This window comes from Pseudophryne corroboree, chromosome 1, assembly GCF_028390025.1.
Source record: "Pseudophryne corroboree isolate aPseCor3 chromosome 1, aPseCor3.hap2, whole genome shotgun sequence".
Taxonomy (NCBI): Eukaryota; Metazoa; Chordata; class Amphibia; order Anura; family Myobatrachidae; genus Pseudophryne; species Pseudophryne corroboree.
This window is the reverse complement of record NC_086444.1, coordinates 447,695,646-447,723,585: the sequence shown is the minus strand read 5'-3', so window position 1 is coordinate 447,723,585 and position 27,940 is coordinate 447,695,646. Positions and strand designations below refer to the sequence as shown.

Here is a 27,940-nt window from a genome sequence, read left to right as displayed (position 1 = left end):
GGGTGGTCCAACATGACCCGCTCCCTGGTCTGTTCACGCCACCTCATAGTAGATTTCATCAGCCAACTGTTCGAGCTCTCAATCCTCTGACCCAGTCGCTGGTTTTGGAAATCTCCGTATGAAACGTCAGACGCCATAATGCATCGCTGGCACCTTCCCTGGGGTACATCCTGATGGGACAGGGCAGTTTGTAGAACACACAGAAGTTTTGACCACACGCTTATCAATTTAATTCATGTGCTGCCAGTAATATAGGGGTTGCTCTACCCTATTAATCGTAAAAAAACAAGAAAAAAAAAGTATATTACTGCGCTCAGGAATTATTAAAAAGATATCTATATATATGCAATATAAAAGATTTTTTAATATAAAAGAAAAAACATACAATCCACCGGCCGGTTAATTAATTTTCAAAGAAACTGCAGTTTTCCTGCAATCAGACACATGTATCGCAACATCCAGTTGACAGTGTAGCAAAATAATCTGTGGATCCTTTTTCAACAGTTCTGTTACAAGAAATTACTTTGTTTCATTTATTTATGATATTTAACACTGCTGCAGCAATCAGTATTATGGGGTCATTCCGAGTTGTTCGCTCGTTGCCGATTTTCGCTATACTGCGATTATCCGCTAACTGCGCATGCGCAAGGTACGCAGAGCGCATGCGCTTAGTTATTTTACACAAAAGTTAGGTATTTTACTCACGCCATAACGAAGCTTTTTCATCGCTGTGGTGATCGTAGTGTGATTGACAGGAAGTGGGTGTTTCTGGGTGGAAACTGGCCGTTTTATGGGAGTGTGCGGAAAAACGCAGGCGTTCGAGTTGCAAAACGCAGGAGTGGCTGGAGAAACGGGGGAGTGGCTGGGCGAACGCTGGGTGTGTTTGTGACGTCAAACCAGGAACGAAAAGGACTGAGCTGGTCGCAATGGCTGAGTAAGTCTGGAGCTACTCAGAAACTGCGGGGTAATCGTTACGAGAAAATTAGCGAAGCTTTCGTTCGCTATTCTGCTAAGCTAAGATACACTCCCAGAGGGCGGCGGCTTAGCGTGTGCAATGCTGCTAAAAGCAGCTAGCGAGCGAACAACTCGGAATGACCCCCTAAAATCATTACATGGACTCCTTTATACTCAAAGTCAGTGGCAAGATTAGTACTTGTAGTATGTCTGGCCAGACAGTTTGTAAAACTATAGTCTCACCAGTCTTGTCATGCAGATCGTCTTCCCCGGCTGTTGGTGCTGATTATCCATTGATTCACAGACCGCTCAGCACACATCTCTCCTCCGCTCAGCACAGCGCGATGTGTGCTGAGTGAGGGGGAAGCGGGGGGGACCGCTCATTTCACCCAGCGGTGAAATGAGAGATCTCACTAGATTGGGCATGCATGCATGCCCAATCTAGAGCCGGCGATAGCGACGTACGAGGCCGCGCATCGCTGTCGCCGGCACCCCTACAGTAAGTAATCTGGTCAGATTTCTTAGAAATTAAGTGAACATCGCTCTGTGTGTACCCCCTTTAGAACAATGGGCATATTTAACGATATTAAATAAGACTCTGTCCTACACTTACTCCATTAACAATTTCAAAAAGTACCTTCACTCGCACATTGCCTCCAACAATTGATAGATGAAGATGGCCACACATAAATTAATTGGGGTAAGATTTAATCTATGGCGGAATTTGTAGTGCATGTCTATATGATTAGCACACTTAGGTATTCGAGAACAGTTATTGTAGATCAGACATGTCCAAACTGCGGCCCTCCAGCTGTTGTGAAACTACATATCCCAGCATGCCCTGACACATTTTTGCTGTCAGAAAATGCTAAAGCTGTGTCAGGGCATGCTGGGATGTGTAGTTTCTCAACAGCTGGAGGGCCGCAGTTTGGACATGCCTGTTGTAGATGAATTCCCACTCTGCAAATGTAAATGTGCATTGCAAATCTATTTCCCATCTTATCTGGGACACAGATTTATGGGGGAATGTTTTCTTAGTGTAAAGGCTCATATAGACGGGCCGATGCAGGAGAGATGTGTGCTGAGCGAACCGCTCAGCACACATCTCTCCCGCCGCTCAGCACAGCGCGATCTGTGCTGAGCGTGCGGGGGGAGACGGGGGGGCCGCTTACTTCACCCAGCAGCGATAGCGATGTGCGGGGCCGCGCTTTGCTATCGCTGAGGGGTCTACACACTGAGCGATCATGCTGATATTCTAAGCAATCTAGTCAGATTGCTTAGAATATCGCTCCGTGGGTACCCCCCTTTAGATTTAGCTTGTATATGTTTTCTTAGTGTTAGTTTTGGGATCAGTATGAAATACCTACAATCAAAATCCCGACGGTCAAAATCCCGACAACAATTGGCTGACGGTCAAAATTTCCGACAAGGTCAAAATCATACTTGCCTACCTGACCCTTTCCATGAGGGAGAAAATGCTCTGTTCCTGGACTTTCCTGGTAATGTATGATTGCCATCACTTGTTATCAATTAACTAGCTCACCACAGGTGATGGCAATCATACATTACCAGGAAAGTCCAGGAACAGAGCATTTTCTCCATCATGGAGAGGGTCAGGTAGGCAAGTATGGTAAAAATACCAACACTTAAAATATAAACAAGGTCAAAATACAGACATATAAAATGTTGATAGAGTTTTTCATTTTTTTTGGTGTGTATGTGTATGTCGACATAGGTTAACATGGACACCATATAACTGTCCCCTCGCATGGCTCGCTTCTTCAGGCACGGTGCCTTGCTGCGCTCAGCACACTATTATATGCCCCCTCCAGGTCCACTGGGATGGTAAAGTATGAACAAGTTGGTTTCAATTAAAAAATCATGACAAACTCATGTCGACTTGTTGACCTGTCGACATTTTAAATGTTGGTATTATGACCTTGTTGGTATTTCTCTATCGTCCTAAGTGGATGCTGGGGTTCCTGAAAGGACCATGGGGAATAGCGGCTCCGCAGGAGACAGGGCACAAAAAAGTAAAGCTTTTACCAGATCAGGTGGTGTGCACTGGCTCCTCCCCCTATGACCCTCCTCCAGACTCCAGTTAGATTTTGTGCCCGAACGAGAAGGGTGCAATCTAGGTGGCTCTCCTAAAGAGCTGCTTAGAGAAAGTTTAGCTTAGGTTTTTTACTTTACAGTGAGTCCTGCTGGCAACAGGATCACTGCAACGAGGGACTTAGGGGAGAAGTAGTGAACTCACCTGCGTGCAGAGTGGATTTGCTGCTTGGCTACTGGACACTAGCTCCAGAGGGACGATCACAGGTACAGCCTGGATGGTCACCGGAGCCGCGCCGCCGGCCCCCTTGCAGACGCTGAAGAGAGAAGAGGTCCAAAATCGGCGGCTGAAGACTCCTCAGTCTTCTTAAGGTAGCGCACAGCACTGCAGCTGTGCGCCATTTTCCTCTCAGCACACTTCACACAACAGTCACTGAGGGTGCAGAGCGCTGGGGGGGGCGCTCTGAGAGGCAAATAAAAACCTTATTAGAGGCAAAAGATACCTCACATATAGCCCACAGAGGCTATATGGAGATATTTAACCCCTGCCTAACTTCAAAAATAGCGGGAGACGAGGCCGCCGAAAAAGGGGCGGGGCCTATCTCCTCAGCACACAGCGCCATTTTCTCTCACAGAAAAGCTGGAGAGAAGGCTCCCAGGCTCTCCCCTGCACTGCACTACAGAAACAGGGTTAAAACAGAGAGGGGGGGCACTGATTTTGGCGATATTGTATATATATAAAAGATGCTATAAGGGAGAAACACTTATATAAGGTTGTCCCTATATAATTATAGCGTTTTTGGTGTGTGCTGGCAGACTCTCCCTCTGTCTCCCCAAAGGGCTAGTGGGTCCTGTCCTCTGTCAGAGCATTCCCGGTGTGTGTGCTGTGTGTCGGTACGTGTGTGTCGACATGTATGAGGACGATGTTGGTGAGGAGGCGGAGAAATTGCCTGTAATGGTGATGTCACTCTCTAGGGAGTCGACACCGGAATGGATGGCTTATTTAGAGAATTACGTGAGAATGTCAACACGCTGCAAGGTCGGTTGACGACATGAGACGGCCGACAATCTATTAGGACCGGTCCAGGCGTCTCAGAAACACCGTCAGGGGTTTTAAAAACGCCCATTTACCTCAGTCGGTCGACACAGACACAGACACGGACACTGAATACAGTGTCGACGGTGAATAAACAAACGTATTTCTCATTAGGGCCACACGTTAAGGGCAATGAAGGAGGTGTTACGTGTTTCTGATACTACAAGTACCACAAGAAAGGGTATTATGTGGGAGTGAAAAAACTACCTGTAGTTTTTCCTGAATCAGATAAAATAAAATGAAGTGTGTGATGATGCGTAGGGTTACCCCGATAGCAAATATTGGCGTTATACCCTTTCCCGCCAGAAATTAGGGTACGTTGGGAAACACCCCTTAGGGTGATAAGGCGCTCACACGCTTATCAAGTGGCGTTACCGTCTCCAGATACGGCCGCCCTCAAGGAGCCAGCTGATAGGAAGCTGGAAAAATATCCTAAAAAGTATATACACACATACGGTGGTTATACTGCGACCAGCGATCGCCATCAGCCTGGAGATGCAGTGCTGGGTTGGCTTGGTCGGATTCCCTGACTGAAAATATTTTATTCATGTAGAGCATTTAATAGGATGCATTCTATATATATGTATGTGAGATGCACAGAGGGATATTTGCTCTCTGGCATCAAGATAAGTGCGTTGTCCATATCTCCCAGAAGATGTCAGGGACACGACAGTGGTCAGGTGATACAGATCCCATACGGCAGATGGATATTGCTGTATAAAGGGAAGGAGTTATTTGGGGGTCGGTCCATCGGACCTGGGGACCACAGCAACAGCTGGGAAATCCAACCTTTTTTACCCCAAGTTACATCTCAGCTAAAAAAGACACCGTCTTTTCAGCCTCAATCTTTCCTTTCCCATGAGGGCATGCAGGCAAAAGGCCAGTCATATCTGCCCAGACATAGAGGTAAGGGAAGTAGACTGCAGCAGGCAGCCCTTTCCCAGGAAAAGAAGCCCTCCACCGCGTCTGCCAAGTCCTCAGCATGACGCTGGGGCCGTGCAAGCGGACTCAAGGTGGGGGGGTAGTCTCAAGAGTCTCAGGGCGCAGTGGGATCACTCGCAAGTTGACCCCTAGATCGTACGAGTATTATCCCAGGGGTAAAGATTGGAGAGTCGAGACATCTTCTCCTCGCAGGTTCCTGAAGTCTGCTTTACCAACGGCTCCCTCCGACAGGGAGGCAGCATTGGAAACAATTCACAAGCTGTATATCCAGCAGGTGATAATCAAAGTACCCCTCCTACGACAAGGAAAAGGGTATTATTTTTCCACACTATATTGTGGTACTGAAGCCAGACGGCTTGGTGACACATAGTCTAAATCTAAAATGTTTTGAACACTTACATAAAAGGTTCAAATCGAGATAAAGTCACTCAGAGCAGTGATAGCGAACCGGAAAAAAGGGGACTATATGGTGTCCCTGGACATCAAGGATTACCTCCATGTCCAAAATTTGTCCTTCTCATCAAGGGTACCTCTGGTTCGTGGTACAGAACTGTCAATATCAGTTTCAGACGATGCCGTTTGAATTATCCACGGCACCCCGGGCCTTTTTACCAAGGTAATGGCCGAAAAGATGTTTCTTCAAAGAAAAAAGGCATCTAAATTATCCCTTACTTGCACGACCTAAAAAGGGCAAGTTCCAGAGAACAGTTGGAGGTCGGAAGAGCACTATCTAAAGTAGTTCTTCGACGGCACGACTGGATTCTAAATATTCCAAGAATCGCAGCTGTTTTCCGACGATACGTCTGCTGTTCCTAGGGATGATTCTGGACACGGTTCAGAAAAAGGTTTTTCTTCCCGAGGAAAAAGCCAAGGAGTTATCCGACCTGTCAGGAACCTCCTAAAACCAGGAAAGGTGTCTGTACATCAATGCACAAGAGTCCTGGGAAAAATGGTGGCTTTTTACGAAGCAATTCCATTCGGCAGATTCCATGCAAGAATTTTCCAAAGGGATCTGTTGGACAAATGGTCAGGGTCGCATCCTCAGATGCACCTGCGAATAACCCTGTCGCCAAGGACAAGGGTATATCTTCTGTGGTGGTTGCAAAAGGCTCATCTATTGGAGGGCCGCAGATTCGGCATACAGGATTTGATCCTGGTGACCACGGACGCCAGCCTGAGAGGTTGGGGAGCAGTCACACAAGGAAGAAACTTCCAGGGGGTATGGACGAACCTGGAAAAGTCTCTTCACATAAACATTCTGGTACTAAGAGCAATCTAAAATGCTCTAAGCCAGGCGGAACCACTCCTGCAAGGAAAACCGGTGTTGATTCAGTCGGACAACATCACGGCGGTCGCCCATGTAAACAGACAGGGCGGCACAAGAAGCAGGAGTGCAATGGCAGAAGCTGCCAAGATTCTTCGCTGGGCGGAGAATCACGTAATAGCACTGTCAGCAGTGTTCTTCCCGGGCGTGGACAACTGGGAAGCAGACTTCCTCAGCAGACACGATATTCACCCGGGAGAGTGGGGTCTTCATCCAGAAGTCTTCCACATGCTAATAAACTGTTGGGAAAGACCAATGGTAGACATGATGGCGTCTCGCCTCAACAAGAAACTGGACAAGTATTGCGCCAGGTTAAGAGATCCACAGGCAATAGCTGTGGACGCACTGGTAACACCTTGGGTGTACAAATCAGTATATGTGTTTCCTCCTCTGCCTCTCATACCAAAGGTATTGAAGATTATACGGTGAAGAGGAGTAAGAACAATACTAGTGGCTCCGGATTGGCCAAGAAGGACTTGGTACCCGGAACTTCAAGAGTTGGTCACGGACGACCCGTGCCCTCTACTTCTGAGAAGGGACCTGCTACAACAGGGTCCCTGTCTCTTTCAAGACTTACCGCGGCTGCGTTTGACGGCATGGCGGTTGAACGCCAGATCCTAAAAGGGAAAGGCATTCCAGAAGAAGTCATTCCTACCTTGATTAAGGCAAGGAAGGAAGTCACCGCGAAACATTATCACCGCATTTGGCGAAAATATGTCGCGTGGTGCGAGGATCGGAGTGTTCCGACGGAGGAATTTCAACTGGGTCGTTTCCTACATTTCCTACAATCAGGATTGTCTATGGGTCTCAAATTGAGATCTATTAAGGTTCAAATTTCGGCCCTGTCAATATTCTTCCAAAAAAGAATTGGCCTCAGTTCCTGAGGTACAGACTTTTGTTAAAGGAGTACTGCATATACAGCCTCCTGTGGTGCCTCCGGTGGCACCGTGGGATCTAAATGTAGTTTTAGATTTCCTCAAATCCCATTGGTTTGAACCATTGAAAAAGGTGGATTTTAAATATCTCACATGGAAAGTGACTATGTTACTGGCCCTGGCTTCCGCCAGGAGAGTATCTGAATTGGCGGCTTTATCTTATAAAAGCCCTTATCTAATCTTCCATTCGGATAGGGCAGAACTGAGGACTCGTCCGCATTTTCTCCCTAAGGTGGTATCAGCGTTTCACCTGAACCAACCTATTGTGGTGCCTGCGGCCACTGGCGACTTGGAGGACTCCAAGTTGTTGGACGTTGTCAGAGCCTTAAAAATATACATTTCAAGGACGGCTGAAGTCAGAAAATCTGACTCGCTGTTGATACTATATGCACCCAACAAGTTGGGTGCCCCTGCTTCTAAGCAGACGATTGCTCGTTGGATTTGTAACACAATTCAACTTGCTCATTCTGTGGCAGGCCTGCCACAGCCTAAATCTGTTAAGGCCCATTCCACAAGGAAGGTGGGCTCATCTTGGGCGGCTGCCCGAGGGGTCTCGGCATTACAATTCTGCCGAGCAGCTACGTGGTCGGGGGAAAACACGTTTGTAAAATTCTACAAATTTGATACCCTGGCAAAAGAGGACTTGGAATTCTCTCATTCGGTGCTGCAGAGTCATCCGCACTCTCCCGCCCGTTTGGGAGCTTTGGTATAATCCCCATGGTCCTTTCAGGAACCCCAGCATCCACTTAGGACGATAGAGAAAATAAGAATTTACTTACCGATAATTCTATTTCTCGGAGTCCGTAGTGGATGCTGGGCGCCCATCCCAAGTGCGGATTATCTGCAATACTGTACATAGTTATTGTTAACAAATTCGGGTTATATTGTTAAGGAGCCATCTTTAAGAGGCTCTTTCTGTTATCATACTGTTAACTGGGTTTAGATCACAAGTTGTACGGTGTGATTGGTGTGGCTGGTATGAGTCTTACCCGGGATTCAAATTGCCTCCCTTATTGTGTACGCTCGTCCGGGCACAGTACCTAACTGGAGTCTGGAGGAGGGTCATAGGGGGAGGAGCCAGTGCACACCACCTGATCTGGTAAAAGCTTTACTTTTTTGTGCCCTGTCTCCTGCGGAGCCGCTATTCCCCATGGTCCTTTCAGGAACCCCAGCATCCACTACGGACTCCGAGAAATAGAATTATCGGTAAGTAAATTCTTATTTTTAAATGTCGGGATTTTGACCATGTCAGGATTTTAAATGACGGAATTTTGACCGTCGGTCAATGGTTGTCGATATTTTGACCGTCAGGATTTTGATTGTGGGTAAATTGACCGCATCCCTTAGGTTTAGCTTATATATATTAATACCAAAACGTAATGTCACCCTTAGAAACTTACTGGTATAGTTTATTTAAGAGTATTTTCAGGGGCCTAGATAATGCTCTAGTCTCCTTACCCATGTCTCAAAGCCAATAAGCTATTTGAAGATATGTATAGTATGTGTTACTCTGTAAGCCATACTGTAGTTGTAATTGGGACCATGGAAGTAAGGTAGAACTTTGAAGTATAGTAGTTCCTTGAATAATCCAACTATCTATAGAAAGGTAAAATATCAAAAAGCTCATTCCTTTCATTTCAAATTTTTGGATGGGAGTTCCCATTCTGCCCCAGAAACAATATGCCTATCCCTGACCTTCAGTAGTAACTGTAAGCGCTCCATATCTCCGTGGTAATGTCATAATATGTGTTGCCAATTTTGGAGGTTTCTGTTTCCAAATATAGGTTACCATTAGCCTTGTAAACTTAGCTAAATAATGTTTCAGGCACATATAGGGAATAGTTCTAAACAAATACATCAGTTTTGGGAGCAGTGACATTTTTAAAGCAGCTATCCTCCCTAACCAGGATATTTCATAGGATCCCCATAATTTAACAGATGAGATTATATATGTAAACATTGGAGTCATATTAATTTCAAAAACATTCTTAAAATTTAAAGGAATTTTAACACCTAAATATGTAAGAAATTACGATTTCCAGGTATAGTGAAATAAATGCTTGAGGTCCAGATTTATCAAGCCTTGGCGAGTGATAAATTGCACAGTGCTAAAGTACCAACCAATCCGCTTCTAACTGTAATTTTTCAAACACACCCTGTAACATGACAGTTAGGAGCTGATTGGCTTGTACTTTATCACTGTGCAATTTATCACTCTCCAAGGCCTAAGAGAGTTTAAAACGGAAGGGCAAGGCATCCGATTTAGATGTATTGATCTTATAGAAGGAGGCTCTACTAAAAGAATCCAGTATGTCACTAAGTACTGGTAAAGAAGATAATAATAATAATAATAATTTTATTTATATAGCGCTCTTTCTCCAACAGGACTCAAGATAAAGGCTTAGTGATGAAGAGTAGCACATCATCTGCAAAGAGACATATCTTATGAGAGCCTGTTGTAGTGAAATACCCAGGGAAACCTTCTGTAAGTCTAATCTTCTGAGCTAATGGTTCCATAGCTAATATAAATATCAAAGGGGCCAATGGACATCCCTGTCTTGTTCCATTAAAAATCTAAAATGTACTAGAAAGCAAGCCATTACTTAATACCCGTGCAGTAGGATATAGACATAAAGCCATTATTGAGTCCATTATTTTTCCTGAGAACCCAAATTGTGACAAAGTATAAGACATAGATATACTCTCAGTTAAGTCTATCAAAAGCCTTTTTCTGCATCTAATGACAACAATACAAACTCTTCCTGTGATCTAGATATCATTTCAGTTATGTTAAATACCCTTCTTGTATTATTGGAAGCTTGCCTATATAACACAAAACCGACTTGGTCTGGGTTTATATGTCGCGGTAGAATTGGAGATAGCCTGTTAGCAATCAAGCAGGCAAATATTTTCACATCAGTCTTAAGGAGCGCTATAGGTCTATAATATTTGCACTCTGAGGGATCTTTCCCTGCTTTTGGCATAGTTACTATTTGCGCTTCTAAAAGTTTTGCTGAGAGATATCTTGTTTTAGTGTCTTTATGTCTTGTTTAAAAAGGGTAGTTATGTAGGAGTCAAAACCTCAACAAAAGATCTGTAGAAATTGCTAATAAAGCCATCAAGCTCCGGCGCTTTACCTCTAGACAAAGATTTTATGATTAGTGATACATCTTCAGGCTTCCGTGGGGCGTTTAAAAGAGATAATTCTTCCTCTGTTAAAGTAGGTAAATTCAAATTTGATAAAAGTGAAGTTATAATGCCCATATTGGGTTGAGGGGTTACAGGATCCGATGATAAATTATATAGAAATGCATAGTATTTAGCAAAATGGTTAGACATATCCTGGGGTTTGTATATCTTTCCACCTTTGTCATTATACAAACAGTGTATTCTATTCCTTGCCCTTTGACCCCAGACTTTTCTTGCTAACATTTTACCTGCTTTATTGTCTGCCATGTAGTATTTGTGTTTCATTTTATTATGAGAGGTGTTCACACGGTCCATGAAAAGTATCTGTAATTGGGAGTAAATCATCTGAAGTTGTCTTTTTAAATCTCCAGAGGGTCTACGTTGATTATGTTGCTCAAGTATAACCAATTTAGATTCTAACAGTTTCTACTGTGTTAGGAGATGTTTTCTAAATTAAGCTCCTTGTTGTATAGCTATCCCCGTTATTATTGCTTTAAAAGCACACCAATGTGTGAAATCTGATGTTCCTTCTTGAGAATTATACTCTAGATATTGTATCATAGAGGTTTCTAATACTTTAACCACTTCTGGAGATTGCAAAAATGTTTAGATAATTGCCAGAGCCTGGTTGGAGTGTTTGCCAATCAGGGATCCAAGCCCACACAATAGGTGCATGGCCCGACTATGTAATCGGTAAGATTTTAAAATTATGTGTGTACTGGAGGGATCTTTTATCAGATAGTATAATATCTATATGAGAATAGGTATTGTGGACACTCGAATAATACAGTAAGTGTAATCCCGAGTTTCGGGATTTCAGTCCTCCATATGTTGTACAAACCAAAGTCACCAAGGAATCTCTTTAAAATTAAATGCGGATCGTCATCTCCAGTTGGCGACCCCAGATGGGAAGGACCAGACCTATCAATTCGAGGATCAGGGGATACATTGAAGTCGCCACATAATACAAGACAGACCTTTTGTACATCTTGGATTTTAGCACATACATTTCTGTAAAAGGGAATTTGATGAGCTTTGGGGGCATATAAAGAGACTAGCGAGACTTTCAGGTCATTTAGAATCCCTACTAGTATGATATACCTTCATTTTTATCTTTAATTTTAGCAGAAAGGGTAAAAGATTAGAACAGATTAAAATAGCCACCCCATTGCTCTTAAATGTGCCATTGGCTGTATAACATATTGGCCCTCATTCCGAGTTGTTCGCTCGCAAGGCGAATGTAGCAGAGTTACACACGCTAAGCCGCCGCCTACTGGGAGTGAATCTTAGCTTCTTAAATGTGCGACCGATGTATTCGCAATATTGCTATCACAAACGAGTTAGCAGTTTCTGAGTAGCTTCAGACTTACTCTGCCTGTGCGATCAGTTCAGTGCTTTTCGTTCCTGGCTGACGTCATAAACACACCCAGCGTTCGCCCAGGCACTCCCACCGTTTCTCCGGCCACTCCTGCGTTTTTTCCGGAAACGGTAGCGTTTCCATCCACACGCCCCTAAAACGCCGTGCATCCGCCCAGTAACACCCATTTCCTGTCAATCACAATGCGAACGTCGGAGCGATGAAAATGCCGTGAGTAAACTTACTTTCTTCATAGTAAAGTTACTTGGCGCAGTCGCAGTGCGAACATTGCGCATGCGCACTAAGAGAATTCTCACTGCGATGCGATGAAAAACTCAGAGCGAACAACTCGGAATGAGGGCCATTGTGTAATGATAATCTTTTAATGTAGGGGTATTTATAGATGAAAAATCTTTTTTTTTTTTGCGGGGCCACTACATCTACCCTATGTGTATGAAAGGTCTGTAATGCTAGACAACTTTTATTAGGAGAATTCAATCCCTTGATGTTCATTGAAAAACTATTAACCATAATCTATTAGATATAAAAATATAGCTAAATCTTTCAATCTCATATCTGTGTTATAATCAAGCTCTGGAAGTGTGTATACCTTTTTCATAAAAGAAAAGGGAAAAAGATTAAAAAAAATCAACAAACAAACCCGCCCATTGTATCGGGCAGCATTATTTGCCACATAAGAAAAAAAGAGAAAAAGTGTGGCAAATCCAACATCTATGAGGGGGGGAGTATTTCCTTCTAGTGTCTATAAAGTATCATACAATACAAAAAAGAAATTCCTTTTTGTGTGCACCCTTATATAATCACATTCAGTGAGAAGAAGTATTTCTTCTATTTTCTGTGCATACGCGGGACCTAGTATACATATACACAGAACCCAGCAGTGTGCGATTAGTGGTGGAGGTTCAGTACTTTCAACGGGACAGCTGCTATCTTGGCATAAATAAATGGCCACAAAATGACCTTCCTTAATGTTGTTAATAGAGAGGTAATCACTATCACCCCCTCTCACTGTCACACACTGTCACTATAGGGGCAAAAGAAAAAAAAAAGAAAGTAACTTTGCACTTTGGTAAAACCATGTTGTACAACAAGGAAGGGGTGCAGAAAAATTTAGATTTGAGAGGGACGTGTCCAACCTCAAATCTAAACTGCAGTGTAATAATAAAGCTGTCCGTCATTTGTGGGCTACATGCAAAGCAGCCAGTATTTACCCCGCATGCAAACACAATACAGGTTGAGTATCCCATATCCAAATATTCCGAAATACGGAATATTCCGAAATACAGACTTTTTTGAGTGAGAGTGAGATAGTGAGATAGTGAAACCTTCGTTTTTTGATGGCACAATGTACACAAACTTTGTTTAATACACAAAGTTATTAAAAATATTGTATTAAATGACCTTCAGGCTGTGTGTATAAGGTGTATATGAAACATAAATGAATTGTGTGAATGTAGACACACTTTGTTTAATGCACAAAGTTATAAAAAATATTGGCTAAAATGACCTTCAGGCTGTGTGTATAAGGTGTATATGTAACATAAATGCATTCTGTGCTTAGATTTAGGTCCCATCACCATGATATCTCATTATGGTATGCAATTATTCCAAAATACGGAAAAATCCCATATCCAAAATACCTCTGGTCCCAAGCATTTTGGATAAGGGAGACTCAACCTGTATATATATTTGCACCCCTTGCACTGCAACATGATTTGTTCCAGATACAAAGTGCATGCTCTTTTTGCTATGCTCCCATATGCGCTTGCTATGGGAGCATAGATTTATCAAGCCTTCTAAAAAGGACAAGTGGAGATGTTGCTTAAAGCAGCCAATCAGATTCGAGTTATCATTTATCAAGTACGTTCTGTAAAATAATAGCTAAAACCTGATTGGTTGCTCTGGACAACATTCACTAATTGATTTCTCAATGACATCAGCTTCGGCATGTTTTTAGTAGAGATGAGCGGATTCGGTTTTACTCGGTTTTACTCGGTTCTCAAAACGACATCTTATTGGCTCACGGATGTCACGTGTTTTGGATAGCCAATAAGATTCGGTTTTGAGAACCGAGTAAAACCGAGTAAAACCGAATCCGCTCATCTCTAGTTTTTAGCTGATACCTCTGGCACTGTAAAAGTTATTCCAGGAGAGTATATAAACCCTATAACTAAAGTTTCAGAAGATAGGGACAGTTTATTGATGACCCTGGTCTCTGACATTAGTTCTACAGTAACCAGGGTGCAAAGAGAAACAGCATCCAGAAGTATGTGTACATACAAATGGGTAAATCCAATTGCAGGTAATAACACAGTTTTCACGTGAAAAGTTGTAACTTTTCGTGAACAGTGGTTATTGGTCAATTCAATTGCAGGTGAGGTTAACACGCAATAATTCTCCATATGATTTAACACTCATTTTTTTTCACTACCTCCTGAGCAGTTGCAAAGTTGGGGAAAATCCCTATTTTAAGGTAAAAATGGGTTTTAGAGGTGTTTTTTGAAGATTTTTTTATGCACCCCTCTTTTAAGTACAGCATTTATTTTGTAGAAAAACACTTGCTGTATATAATTTTTTTCAAATTTTTATAAAAATGCTTATAACAGCCATGTGACCTTCTTTATGGCCACTAATAGACTTCTAAACTATTATCCAATATTAGTTTATCTTTTTTGGGGGTACAGGTAGATTTCCCCATTTTTACCAATACTTAACATGTGTAAAACCAGGAAGAATTATCGGGTGAAACACATCCATTTTCTTTTTGATATTTTAACACCCACAAACAAGCGTTAAGTTAAATTAATGGGCGATAAGTTAACACCAGTGAAAACGTATTAGTTTCCCGTGCAAATAAATTCCCCCAAAATTAGAATTCCTGTTCAAGCTACCCTCTGAAAACGTTAAGGATAACCCAAGGTCTCCTGCCTGAAAACTCAAATACCAAAACTTGAATTGAAGTCTGGGGCCCCTTACAGACAGCAAAGAGGAAAAGTGGAATTCTTCTGAGTTTCTTTTTTAAATCAGATCATTTTCATAATTTCCTTTAAGATATGATTAAATAGTTCATCTAGGCCAATAAACTGCAGATGATAGACTGAGCCTAAGCTCAGGTCACTGAAGTAATCACTTCAGTCATCTTAATGAATTCAATTGTAGGACCCCAAATCAGGGGTGGATCTAGGGACGGCCAAGCAGGACAATCGCCTGGAGCGCTGCGACCTAAGGGCTTGGCCGCAGTCATCCTGCTGGCGCCGCCAATATGATGGTGCCTGTCTCCTCTCACCCGCCACCAGTGCCATATTGTACAAGTGCTATACTGCTCCAGTGTCCCAAAATACCGGTGGGTGGCGAATAGCATTCTGGGAGCCACCGTGCGGGAGAGCTCAGAGCAGCCGGCACTCTCAAACAACTGATCCCATTCCCGACTGCAGTGCTGTCAGCAGGCTAGATGCTGATCTCCACCTCCCCACCTCATCCCGCAGCGCTGCTGTGTGTCCTGCTCCTGGGACTATACACCTGGAGGGGAGCAGCCCTCACTCACCATGCAGCGGACCCCTGCTGGTGGAGAGATTATGCTGCTGCTGGTAATGGTAAGTGTATGTCCCACTCCCTATGTCCCTACTCTAGCATTATGCGAAAGTGCACTTACTACTCTGGCATGTGTAAGGGGCACTATTACTACTCTGGCATGTGTAAGGGGCACTATTACTACTCTGGCATGTGTAAGGAGCACTATTACTACTCTGGCATGTAAAAGGGGAACTCTTATTACTCTGGCATGTATAAGGGGCACTATTACTTGTCTGGGTCCTTGGTGTAGTTAAGGTATAGACACAGGCGTATTTATAATGGGTGCAGTATGTGCGGTGCACACGGGCCCTCAGGGTCCACGGGGGCCCACATCGCACACCCTGCACGTTTTCCCGGTGATTCGCACGTGCACAGTAGGAAAATCACTGGGAAAATGGCCACCGTGCCATTTTCCCATAGATCTGCGCATGCGCTGTAGACTCTGGGAATCTGTAGACTCTGGGACTCTGGGCAGTAATGCTAATCATTACACAGATATAGTGTAGGGATTTAGAGGGGTCAGTTAAAATACTAATGCCAAGTACTTAGTACACCATTATTGAGTTGAAACGCAAAATGCGAGAAACACTTTGCAATGTGGGTAAAAAATAAACCAACAGGTCAGAGATTCAATATGACCTGAACCCTGACTTGTACAACTTATCATTCTGCTCAAACTAATACACTGTATATGTTTTTTTGTTTGTTTTTTTGGGAGTCGAAATTTCGCCCTGGGCTCCAGAATTTAGTCATAAGTTGTACCCCACAATATGAGGTGATTTCCTGTGGGAATTCAAGTAAATTAATATTTGATTCAGATGTCATAAGTAAAGAAAAGAATGGCACATTATGGAAAAATAATCTACTGACCTACTATAATCCAAATAAAAGGAAAGCCTTTTGAAACTACTAGATCAGTGATGAACTCCATTAAGATTTGGGGCCAGAGCTGATTTGGATATGTAAAAGGCATGAGATCCTGAACAGTTACGGTCCAACAGATCTATAGTAAGAAGGTGTACAATCTATAGTTCAACACCATATGGTCGAAACTGGAAAAGGTCGACAGGTACAAAGGGTTGACACATGAAAAGATCAACATGCAAAATGGTTGACTCAGAATAAGGCTGACACAACAATTCTTTTGGAGTCATTTTCGCTGTCTGAGCATGTGGACCCCCAATTAGTGCACTACGTCCCCTTGCATGGCTTGCTTCGCTCGCCGTGCTTCGTGCTTCGGACAGGTTACTATTCCCAATCGTAGTCCATGAGGATGGTAAAGTATGAAAAAAACCCAAAAAACCTCATGTTGACCAGTGGCATGCCGACCATTTGAATCTGTCGACCTTTTGTAACTGTCAACCATAAGCACTGTCGACCTTTCATAGGTTGACCTAATGAACAAGTCGACCTAATGCATGTCTAGCATTTGGTGTTGACATATTGACTGTATAACTAGACACTGTAGAGCTATAGATCACATACCGTCCTGAACATTGAAGGAAGACTTTGTTTTAGAGGCTCTGCTACAATACAGTACTATCTATGGACAACAGGTGGCAGTGCACTGTCAATGCTGTCCCTGCAGCATCAACCTCACACAACATACTGAATGATGCGACACTTTTATATCACACGTTCTGCAGTCAGCATGTCTACTAAATGTAAACACAGTGAGGACTAAGAGATCTTACCTGTATATGTAGTCTTATAAAACCCTCATTCCTATCAAGCTTTGCAGAAGCATGGGAGCCAATCCGATTCCCAGCGAAGGGTGTGAGGTGTCATTGCTGTGGCATGAAAACGCATGCAATGGCACCCAAACTTGCACCACTGACGACCCTTTTATGGGTCCACAGACAAAAATTTGCGAGTCGGCGGTACCATAAGTGCAGCATAGCACCACACTTACTCTCACCCAAAAACACACTGCAAAGAATAGGACTGACTCCATGGATTGGATTTGCATTTCATAGTTTGTAAATCAATTTTTTTAGGCCTGGTCATAAACTTCAGGTATATCCCTCATGATTCTACCTCCCCCAGCCCATAGGCTTCAGCTGTGTATCTTGCAACCTACAGGCCAGGTACACAGTAGCATGATGTCTGCACAATGGCGGTTATTCAGAGATGACCGCAGACGGCTGCATACGCAGCCAGATCTGCATTCATCTACGCACATGCTGAGGGCCACATAGCACAGGGCAAAGCCGCCCAGCATGTGTGAGGCCACCTTCTGATGCATCCGCAATCGATTGCGGAGGCATCATATCTAAGGTTGATCCCTGGCAGCACAGCCTCACCCCGAAAATGCTCTAGACACGTACCGTTAGGTACGCCCCCAACGCCGCGACGACGCCCCTCTGACGGCCGCCGCTGTCAATCACACTGCTGCTGCATCCTACCTGGATGCGCCTGCAATGCGTAAGGTTGCGCACACACACTGCAGTCTGTGCATATGCACAGACCAGATGGACGTCGCTGCTGCGAGCGACGGCGCGGCTGCATCCATCTCTGAATTAGGCCCAATATGTAGTTTCCATCAAAATCTGAACAACATATTCTGCAGTTTGTACAGTGTGTATGGGCAATTGCACTCTTCCGTGGGTGGTATACGGTATCTTCTGGTAGGCCATGATGCACGGTCAATCATAATATATGGTGTATGATGCCATGCTGTATGGTACATTGCACCGTCATACACTCCGTTGTGCAGTTTGTACCCACAGCGCAGTACCTAACATTCTGATGTATACCTGGTCAAACTCTCTGGACTAAGTGGCTTGGCTGGAAGTGGTCTGTCTCTGATAGCTCTCAGACATTTGGTTCTTTCCTAGGAGCAACCAGCATTGTGAAAAGTGTTTTTCTTTATCTTGAGATGTAGTTTAAAAGAAAGATTCTCAGCAACAAAGATAGTGCCTGGGGCAATCTTTAGAAAGTACATAGGAGAGGTTATTTCTGTGATTCGGAGTCATTAGACTTTTCTGGCCAACAAGTGGCATCTAAATTGAAATAGTAGGAAATCCAACAACAAATTGAAATGACATGCAGGACAAGAGAATATCCTGCACAAGGGATAGTATGTGATAGTATGTGAGAAACTTATGGGCCCTACACAATGGAAGATAACACTGAACGATATGAACGTTCTCATTCATTAATGAACGAGAACTCGCTCATATCGTGCAGTGTGTAGGCACCAACGATGAACGATGCGCGGCCCCATGCTCGCTCATCGTTGGGGCCGGGTCGCTTATGCATGCATGCCAATATGGACATTTTCATCCATATTAGCATGCACTGCTATGGAGCCGGGCGACTGGGGGAGTGAATAAACTTCACTCCCCCCCCCCCCTAACCCCCCCCCCCCCCGTATCGGCCGTTGGGCAGCTCGGTGGTGGGTCGACAAGTGTGTAGGGCCCATTAATTAGAAGTATGTGGGATATACCAGATAAATTCATATACAGGAATACAAAGTTCTGTAGTGCTAGTTACTGACTCTATGGGGGAGATTCAATTGTTTGAAAAGTCAGTTGGGAGTCTGTTTTTTCCTATCTAATAGACAGGAAAATACAGACACCCAACTGACTTTTCAAACATTTGAATTCCGCCCTATGAGTTAATTGTTTTCGGAGCATGCAGCTAGTAGATGGCACCCAACGGAACTATTCAATTGTTGCTCCATTAGTGCTCGATCGGCTGCCAGCGCCTACATTTCAGCTCGCACACCCTCGGGGTAGCGAGCTGACATGAACGCCCAAATGGTACTTTTTGCATCAAGCACATTACTTTGGTCAGGTTTATCTGTTTTACACCGCTAAACCCGACCTCTCTGGGCGTGATGAAAAAGCACAATTAAATATCGCCCTCCCGCTCCCCTGTCACTTTAGGTGGGAGATCCAACATTATAAACAATTAAATTTCATCCACAATATGTACATTATCAAAAAGTAGAGAAAAAGGGTGTCAGTTTATAATAGGTGCACTCATATCCCTTTCAGTAATAGAAATAGTTAAACCAATTTTATTAGGTATATCTTAAGAAATTATAAGGTATTGTAACCAGTATTCAGTAATCCCATAAATATTTAGTAGGTTATAATATATACACATTTTCAAAATATTCATAGTAGTATTTAAATGCAATTTGGTCTTCCACAATTTGTATATGATCTGAAGCTATACATCCTTTCTGCAGCCCTGTCTTGATATCTGTAGTGTGCAATGTGGTCTTTGTGTCTTACCACCCTCACTCAGTCATTTGCCGGCACAAGTCTAAACACAATGGGGGTCATTCCGAGTTGTTCGCTCGTTGCCAATTTTCGCTATATTGCGATTAGTCGCTTACTGCGCATGCGCAAGGTTCGCAGAGCACATGCGCTTAGTTATTTTACACAAAAGTTAGGTATTTTACTCACGGCATAACGAGGATTTTTCATCGTTCTGGTGTTCGTACTGTGATTGACAGGAAGTGGGTGTTTCTGGGCGGAAACTTGCCGTTTTCTGGGCGTGTGCGGAAAAACGCTGGCGTTTCTGGGAAAAACGCGTGAGTGTCTGAAGAAACGGGGGAGTGTCTGGGCGAACGCTGGGTGTGTTTGTGACGTCAAACCAGGAACGAAACTGACTGAACTGATCGCAATGGCTGGGTAAGTCTCGAGCTACTCAGAAACTGCTAAGAAATTTCTATTCGCAATTCTGCTAATCTTTCGTTCGCAATTCTGCTATGCTAAGATACACTCCCAGAGGGCGGCGGCTTAGCGTGTGCAATGCTGCTAAAAGCAGCTAGCGAGCGAACAACTCGGAATGAGGGCCAATAAACTATGTACCATGTCAAAGCCATGAGATACTTTTGTATCTGTACACCACTTTCAGTTCCTTCTGTTTATATCAGTGGATAACTGGTGTTATTTTTATCTACCCCTCGCTATGTTTTACATATTGCATTGCACTGCTTCATATCTGCCATTTATATGACTATTTGTGAGTTGTTTTTCCAGCAACCCTGCATTTACAGCCATGACATATTTACAGCCTAAATTGGGGGAAATGTGACATAGGTTTTCCCGTTATTACTCTGACCTCTCCATTGTACATCTACATTGATTGCCAATAGGGAAAGACTGAAAAGGCTGTAAACTCACACACCCTCCTCTCAAACTGCATTCCAGACCTTGCTGGAAATATCGTCTTCAAGGGCCTCCCCAGACATGCTTTCACAGACACCCGTGATGTCCTCTCCAGAGGTTGCTAACCATTTTCTCTTGCTGCACCCAAGCCAACCCCTTCCCAGATCTCTAAAAAGAAGCCTGGCAATATCACGAGACACCTGAAATCACTCCTTACGAGGCAGGACATGCTACAAGACCATCAGGTGCTGAAACAGAAGATTCAGGAGACAATTGCACATCACAAGTATTCCGTATGATTATAAGTGAGTGGCTGATCAAGTCGTTTCACTTGAAGATAACTGAGAACTAATGGAAACTCATTTTACAAGTATTTTTACATGTACTATTCAGTGTGCTGAGGGACACCTGGGGGGAATAACCCCCATTTATGATTTCTGTTTGGTATGACTCCTCCCTTTCATGTACCTGAAGAGTACTGCCAGATTGATTAAGCAGCTTCCACTTCCACTAAAATCCAGATCTTCCAAGACATCTCCTGGAATACATTGCTACAAAGATGGATTTTACGCCCCCTTACTGACCAACTTAAAGAGAAAAAATATGATTTTAATACCTACCGGTATATCCTTTTTCTTGTAGTCCATAATTGGACTACTGGGGAAAAATAGTACAATGGGGTATAGACGGGGTCCAAAGGAGCCAGTGCACTTTAAATTTCTTCAACTGGGTGTGCTGGCTCCTCCCCTCTATGCCTCCTCCCACAGGCAGTTATAGGTAAAAACGTGCCCGAAGGAGAAAGGACATATATGAGAGAAGGAAACATGATAACAAGAAGTGTGGTGAGATTTACATACCAGCACACCACAACCATACAACGGCTGGTAACAATAACAGCAACAGCTGAACAGGTAACTACAGAACAAGAACCTGAGAAAAGTCAACGCACTGAGGCGGGCGCCCAATATCCCTTATGGACTACGAGAAAAGGATTTACCGGTAGGTATTAAAATACTATTTTTTTCTAGCATCCATAAGGGATATTGGGGAGAACTAGTATGATGGTGATGTCCCAAAGCATCCAGAACAGGCGGGAACATGCGGAGACTGCTGCAGCACCGCCTGCCCAAATTGGGTATCCTCTTTGGCCAGGGTATCAAATTTGTAGAATTTCACAAAAGTGTTCTTCCCCGACCAGGTAGCAGCTCGGCATAGTTGCAGGGCCGAGACTCCACGGGCAGCAGCCCCCAGGAAGAGCCCACTGATCTTGTAGAATGGGCCTTTAGAGACTTAGGAACAGGTAAGGCTGCCGACACATAGGCCTGTTGGATAGTAAGCCTAATCCAACGAGCAATGGACTGCTTTGAAGCAGGACAACCCTTTATCTGCGCATCATAGAGCACGAACAAAGAATCAGTCTTTCTGACCTGAGCTGTGCGCCTGACATAGATTTTCAAAGCACGCACAACATCCAAAGTCTCCGGAGGAGCAGAAGCGTCAGAACAGGATGGGACCACAATAGGTTGATTCAGGTGGAACGCAGAGACAACCTTCAGCAGGAATTGCTGTCTATTCCGGAGCTCCGCTCTGTCCTCATAAAAGACCAAGTAGGGACTTTTACACGATAAGGCCACAAATTCCGAGACACGGTGAGCAGAAGCCAGGACCAGTAACATCACTGTCTTCCACGTGAGGTACTTGTCTTCTAACGTCATCAGAGGCTCAAATCAGGAGGACTGTAGAAATTTCAACACCACATCCAAATCCCAGGGTGCCATAGGTGGCACAAAAGGTGGTTGTATGTGGAGTACCCCTTGCAAGAAGTTCTGAACTTCTGGCAATGCTTCCAATTTCTTCTGGAAGAAAAAGGAGAGGGCTGAAATCTGGACCTTAATAGAACCCAGACGTAAGTCCTTATCCACACCAGACTGCAGGAAACGTCCCAAGAGAAATTCAGCAGGCGGATACATGCGTTCCTCGCACCAAGAGACATATCGCCTCCAGATATGATGATTATGTTTTGACGTCACAGGTTTTCTGGCCTGAACCATGGTTGCAACAACCTGCTTGGAAAGGCCTTTGAGAGCTAGGATGTTTCGCTCAACCTCCATGCCGTGAATCGAAGACTCCGTAAGTCCAGGTAGACGAATGGTCCTTGTTGAAGAAGATCTCTTCTTAGTGGTAGAGGCCAGGGGTCCTGGACGGACATGTCCAGAACATCCGCATACCACGCCCTCCGAGGCCAATCCGGGGTAAGTAGAATTGTCTGGACACCTTGATTCCTGATTCTCTTTAGAACTCGTGGAAGTAATGGGATTGGCGGAAACAGGTAAACCAACTGGTATGGCCAATGCGACAGCAGCGCGTCCGCTGTCCTCGTCTGGTCCGCGAGCAATAACAGGGAAGTTTTTTGTTGAGATGAGAAGCCATCATGTATATTTGTGGGCAACCCCACCGGTCGATGATCTGCTGGAACACCAGATGGTGGAGCCCCCACTCCCCCGGGTGGAGATCGTGACGACTCAGGAAGTCCGCCTCCCAGTTGTCCACACCCGGAATGAAGATTGCTGACATGGCTCTTGCATTTCTTTCCGCCCAGAGAAGTCTCTTTGACACCTCTCACATGCATGCTCTGCTTCTTGTCCCTCCTTGCCAATTGATGTACGCCACTACCATGGCGTTGTCCGACTGCACCTGGATTGCGAGATCCTTGAGGAGAGGGGAGGCTTGAAGGAGAGCATTGTAGATTGCCAGAAGTTCCACAATGTTGATTGGAATGAGGCTTTCATGGGCGATTGGAGATTGGAGGACTGTAGCCACCACAGGAGGGAAATCCTGGCCTGAGGTGATAGCCAAATCATCCGGTGCATGTGCAGATGTGATCCGGACCACTTGCTCACGAGATCCAACTGAAACGTTCTGGCATTGAACCTCCCATATTGGATCGCCTCGTAGGAAGCGACCATCTTTCCCAACAATCTTATGCAAAGATGGATGGACACTCGAGAAGGTCGGAGCACCATGCGGACCATTTCCTGAAGTGTTTCTCTTTTTCCACTGGTAGAAACAACTTCTGGGCCACAGTATCCAGCAACATCCCCAGGAACAGGAGCCTCTGAGTGGGCTCCAGGTGGGACTTCTGTAAGTTGAGGATCCACTTGGTCCGACAGAAGATGGATGGTGTGGTCGATATGGAGCAACAAAAGTTCTCTGGATCTTGCCTTTATCAGAAGATCATCCAGGTAAGGGACCACATTGACCCCCTGGACCCGGAGCTGTAACATCATCTCCGCCATCACCTTTGTGAATACCCTCGGGGCTGTAGACAGACCGAAGGGTAGGGCCTGGAACTGGAAGTGATCGTCCAGCAGGGCAAATTGTAGGTTTGCCTGATGAGGCGGCCAAATCGGAATATGGAGGTAGGCATCCTTGATATCCAAGGAGACCATAAATTCTCGGTCTTCCAGACCTGCAATCACTGCCCACAGGGATTCCATTTTGAACTTAAACACTCTCAAATATGGATTGAAAGACTTCAGATTCAAAATGGGCCTTACCAAACTGTTCGGTTTCGATACCACAAATAGGTTTGAGTAAAACCACTTGCCGCGTTGGGACTGGACCAACTTTTGGATAGCCAGTTGCAACGTAACTTGCATATCCTCCAAAGCTTACCAGCTTTGAAATATCTTTGGGGGGGAGTACTGTCAAACTCCAGCTTGTAGCCTTGAGAAACGAGCTCTCTGACCCAGGCATCCTGGCAGGAATTCTCCCAGACGCAGCTGAAGTGATGCAGTCGAGCTCCCATCTGAGATCCCCTCGTGGTGGTTGAGGCCTTAGTGGAAGCAGAACCGGTGGACTGTTCCTGAGAACTGGTGTTTGCAGGTTTTCTGGACTTACCTCTGGTGCCTCTGACCACATTAGAGGCACCTCTGGCCTTCGAGTGAAATCTGCGCGACCGAAAGGACTGGACAGACGGCCCCGGATAAGAGCGTCTTGGTGGCGGGCCCCAGAGGGGAGAAACGTGGATTTTTCAGCCGTAGCCTTGGAAATCCAGATATCCAACTCAACCCCAAAAAGCCATTCCCCAGAAAAGGGGAGATATTCCACACTACGTTTGGATTCTGCGCCGCAATCCACTGACGCTACAACAAGGCCCTGCGTGCCGACATTGCCATGGCCGACATCCTGCATTATTATTCCCCATCTCCTTGAGGGAATCTTAGAGGACCTGCGTAGTGTCCTGAATGTGCTTCAATAGGGTGACCATAGTAACTAAGGGCATATCCACCGAGAGACCCACCTGAATTTGAATTGCCCAAGAATGAATAGCATGGGTCATCCAGCATCCCGCAATAACTGGTCTTTGTAAAAGGCCGGCCGCAGTGAATATAGACTTTAGGGTAGTTTCTATCTTCCGATCCCCAGGGTCGTTCATGGAAAAGGAACCCGGGGTAGGTAGCACCGCCTTCTCAGACAGGCCATAGATTGAGACATCCACTCAAGGGGGTTCCTCCAAAAACGTTCTACTTTCAGGAGGAAATGGGAAAGTGCGCAAAAACTTTTTGGACAGTTGGAATTTTTTATCTGGATTTTTCCATGCCTGATTGAATAAGTCATCTAACTCTGGAGAATCAGGGAAAGTGACATTGGGCTTATTTTGAACAAAGAAAAAACGACTGCTGTGATGCAGCGTCCTCTATGGGGAGCTTTAACACCTCCCTTATAGCCAAAATGAGGGGTTCAATACCCTGGGCAGCATCAGGATCCCCACTAACAGGATCCGGGTCATCCCCATCATCTGGTATATCATCATCTGTATCAGACAGCAGTGCAGGTAAACCACGCTTCTGTGGACCTGTATGGGAAAGAGCGGGCTGTGCATCAGCCCTAGCAGCTAAATCTTCCACAGCTTGTTGCAGTAGTTGAGTTTTCTACACATTTGCAGTGAGTTGAGATGATATATCAGACATCATGGTTTTAAGAGATCCTAACCAGTGGGGCTCTGGACCCTCTCCCCCCAATCTCTTCACTAAGTTGGGACGATTGACTACATTGCTCACAGGAGACAGAGTCATTAGATAATGGAGAGAATCTGTCGTGACAGATACTGTACTGCAGTTTGTGCTCTGGGGTGTATCTAGGGGTCCGAGCGCCCCTGGCAAAGCAAGGGACTGGCGCCCCCCATATTTGAAATAGGGAAGGCGCATGTGCAAAAAAGGGACATGATCTTGTGGGAAAGGGGCATGGCCATATAATAGTTCCCCCAATTCAAATTATGCTACATAGTAGTAACCCTTTTACACATTATGCCCACACAGTAGCAGTTCCCTTTACACATTATGCCCACACAGTAATTCTTATAACACTGAGACATCAGCAGTGCCTGACCTGGCTGAGGACGCAATGCCACCCAAGGCCAGGTAGTACAATCAAATAGTAGTGCAAAGAAGAGCAGTGCAGCGCACTACCCAGTGGTGCAAGTAGAAAAAAAATGTTAGTGGTACTGCTTCGCAGCGCGCACACCCAAAAAATGGGTGTGGCCGCGTGCTACATGGGGCGTGGCCAATAAAAGTGCGGGTGTGATACACATATGACCCCAATACTGCAGTGCCAGACACACATATGCCCCCACAGTGCTAGATACACATATGCCCTCACAGTGCCAGATACACACATGCCCCCAGAGTGTCAGATATGCCTTCATGGTGCTAGATATGCCCCCATAGTTCCAGATATGCCCACACAGTGCTAGATATGCCCCCACAGTGCCAGATACACATATTCCCCCATGTTGCCAGACATGCCCCCACATTGCCAGATACACATGCCCCCACGGTACCAGAGTCCCCCACGGTGCCAGATGTGCCCCTACTGTGCTAGATATGCCCCCATACTGCCAGATGCACATATGCCCTCACAGTGCCAGATATGCCCCCACAGTCATATAGTCAAAGTCCCCATCCCCTTCCTAGCACATAGCTGTAGTCCGCCCTTAGCACATAGTAGTAGTCTCCCCCACTCCCCACACAGCACATAGCCCTAGTCCCCACCCCACAATATCCCAGCAGATAGCTGTAGTGTCTGGCAATACCTGCTGTGCCGAGCTGCCTGGGAAGGAGGGCGGAGGATCGCTCTGCAGGCAGGAGCTGGCGCTGGTGTCCGGCACTACACCAAACTACATGAAGAAACTGAAAAAAAACTACAACTGGAGTTGAAGTTTATTTTCAGTTTCTTCCCTGTAGTGCATTGCGGTGCTGGACACTGGCGCCAGCTCCTGCCTGCTGAGCGATCCTCCGCCCTCCATTCCAGGCAGTGCACAGGCAGCTCGGCACAGCAGGCATTGCCAGACACTACAGCTCCCGGACAGGGAGGTGGTGAAGGCAGCAATACAAAAGCTGTGTCAACAGAGGGTCATTGTTCCCGTCCCCCCGGCCCAACGGGGAGAGGGGTTCTATTCGAGCCACTTTGTGGTACCGAAACCGGACGGTTCGGTCAGACCGATTCTGAACCTAAAATCCCTCAATCCATACTTGAAAGTTTTCAAGTTCAAGATGGAATCTCTTCGAGCTGTGATTTCCAGCCTAGAAGGGGGGGATTTTATGGCGTCAGTCGACATAAAGGAGGCCTACTTACATGTCCCGATATATCCTCCGCAACAAGCTTTCCTCAGGTTTGCGATACAGGATTCTCATTACCAATTTTAGACGTTGCCGTTTGGGCTTTCCATGGCCCCGAGGATTTTCACCAAAGTCATGGCAGAAATGATGGTTCTCCTTTGCAAGCAAGGGGTTACAATTATCCCATACTTGGACAATCTCCTGATAAAGGCGAGGTCCAAGGAACGGTTGCTGAGAAATGTGAATTTGTCTCTGTCGGTTCTGCGACAACTTGTTGGCTGCTAAATTTGCCAAAGTCTCAGTTGATTCCGACCACTCGGCTGCCCTTTCTGGGCATGATTCTGGACACGGGCTTACGGAGAGTGTTTCTTCCGGAAGACAAAGCTCTGGAACTGCAGACGATGGTCAGGGAGCTTCTGAGGCCGACAAGTGTGTCGATTCATCAATGTACTCGGGTGCTGGGGAAAATGGTTGCGGCGTACGAAGCCATTCCGTTTGGCAGGTTTCATGCCCGGGTGTTTCAGTGGGATCTGCTGAGCAAATGGTCCGGGTCTCACCTGCACATGCACCGGAAGATAAGTCTATCTCCCAGGGCCAGGATTTCTCGCCTGTGGTGGCTACAAAGTTCTCACCTCCTAGGAGGGCGCCGATTCGGTATCCTGGATTGGGTCCTGTTGACAACAGATGCAAGTCTCCGAGGCTGGGGCGCAGTCACCCAAGGAAGAAATTTCCAGGGGAAATGGTCGCACCA

At 45.2% G+C, this 27,940-nt stretch overlaps 1 long non-coding RNA gene across 1 annotated transcript in view; it reads left to right on the top strand.

Annotated features, from left to right (window-relative positions):
- Positions 1 to 27,940, top strand: part of LOC134891816 (uncharacterized) — an 86,596-nt gene that overhangs the window by 26,575 nt on the left and 32,081 nt on the right. Inside the window, exon 2 of the long non-coding RNA XR_010171504.1 lies at positions 9,689 to 9,788. This is a non-coding gene — a long non-coding RNA (uncharacterized LOC134891816). The remainder of the gene's footprint in view (positions 1 to 9,688; positions 9,789 to 27,940) is intronic.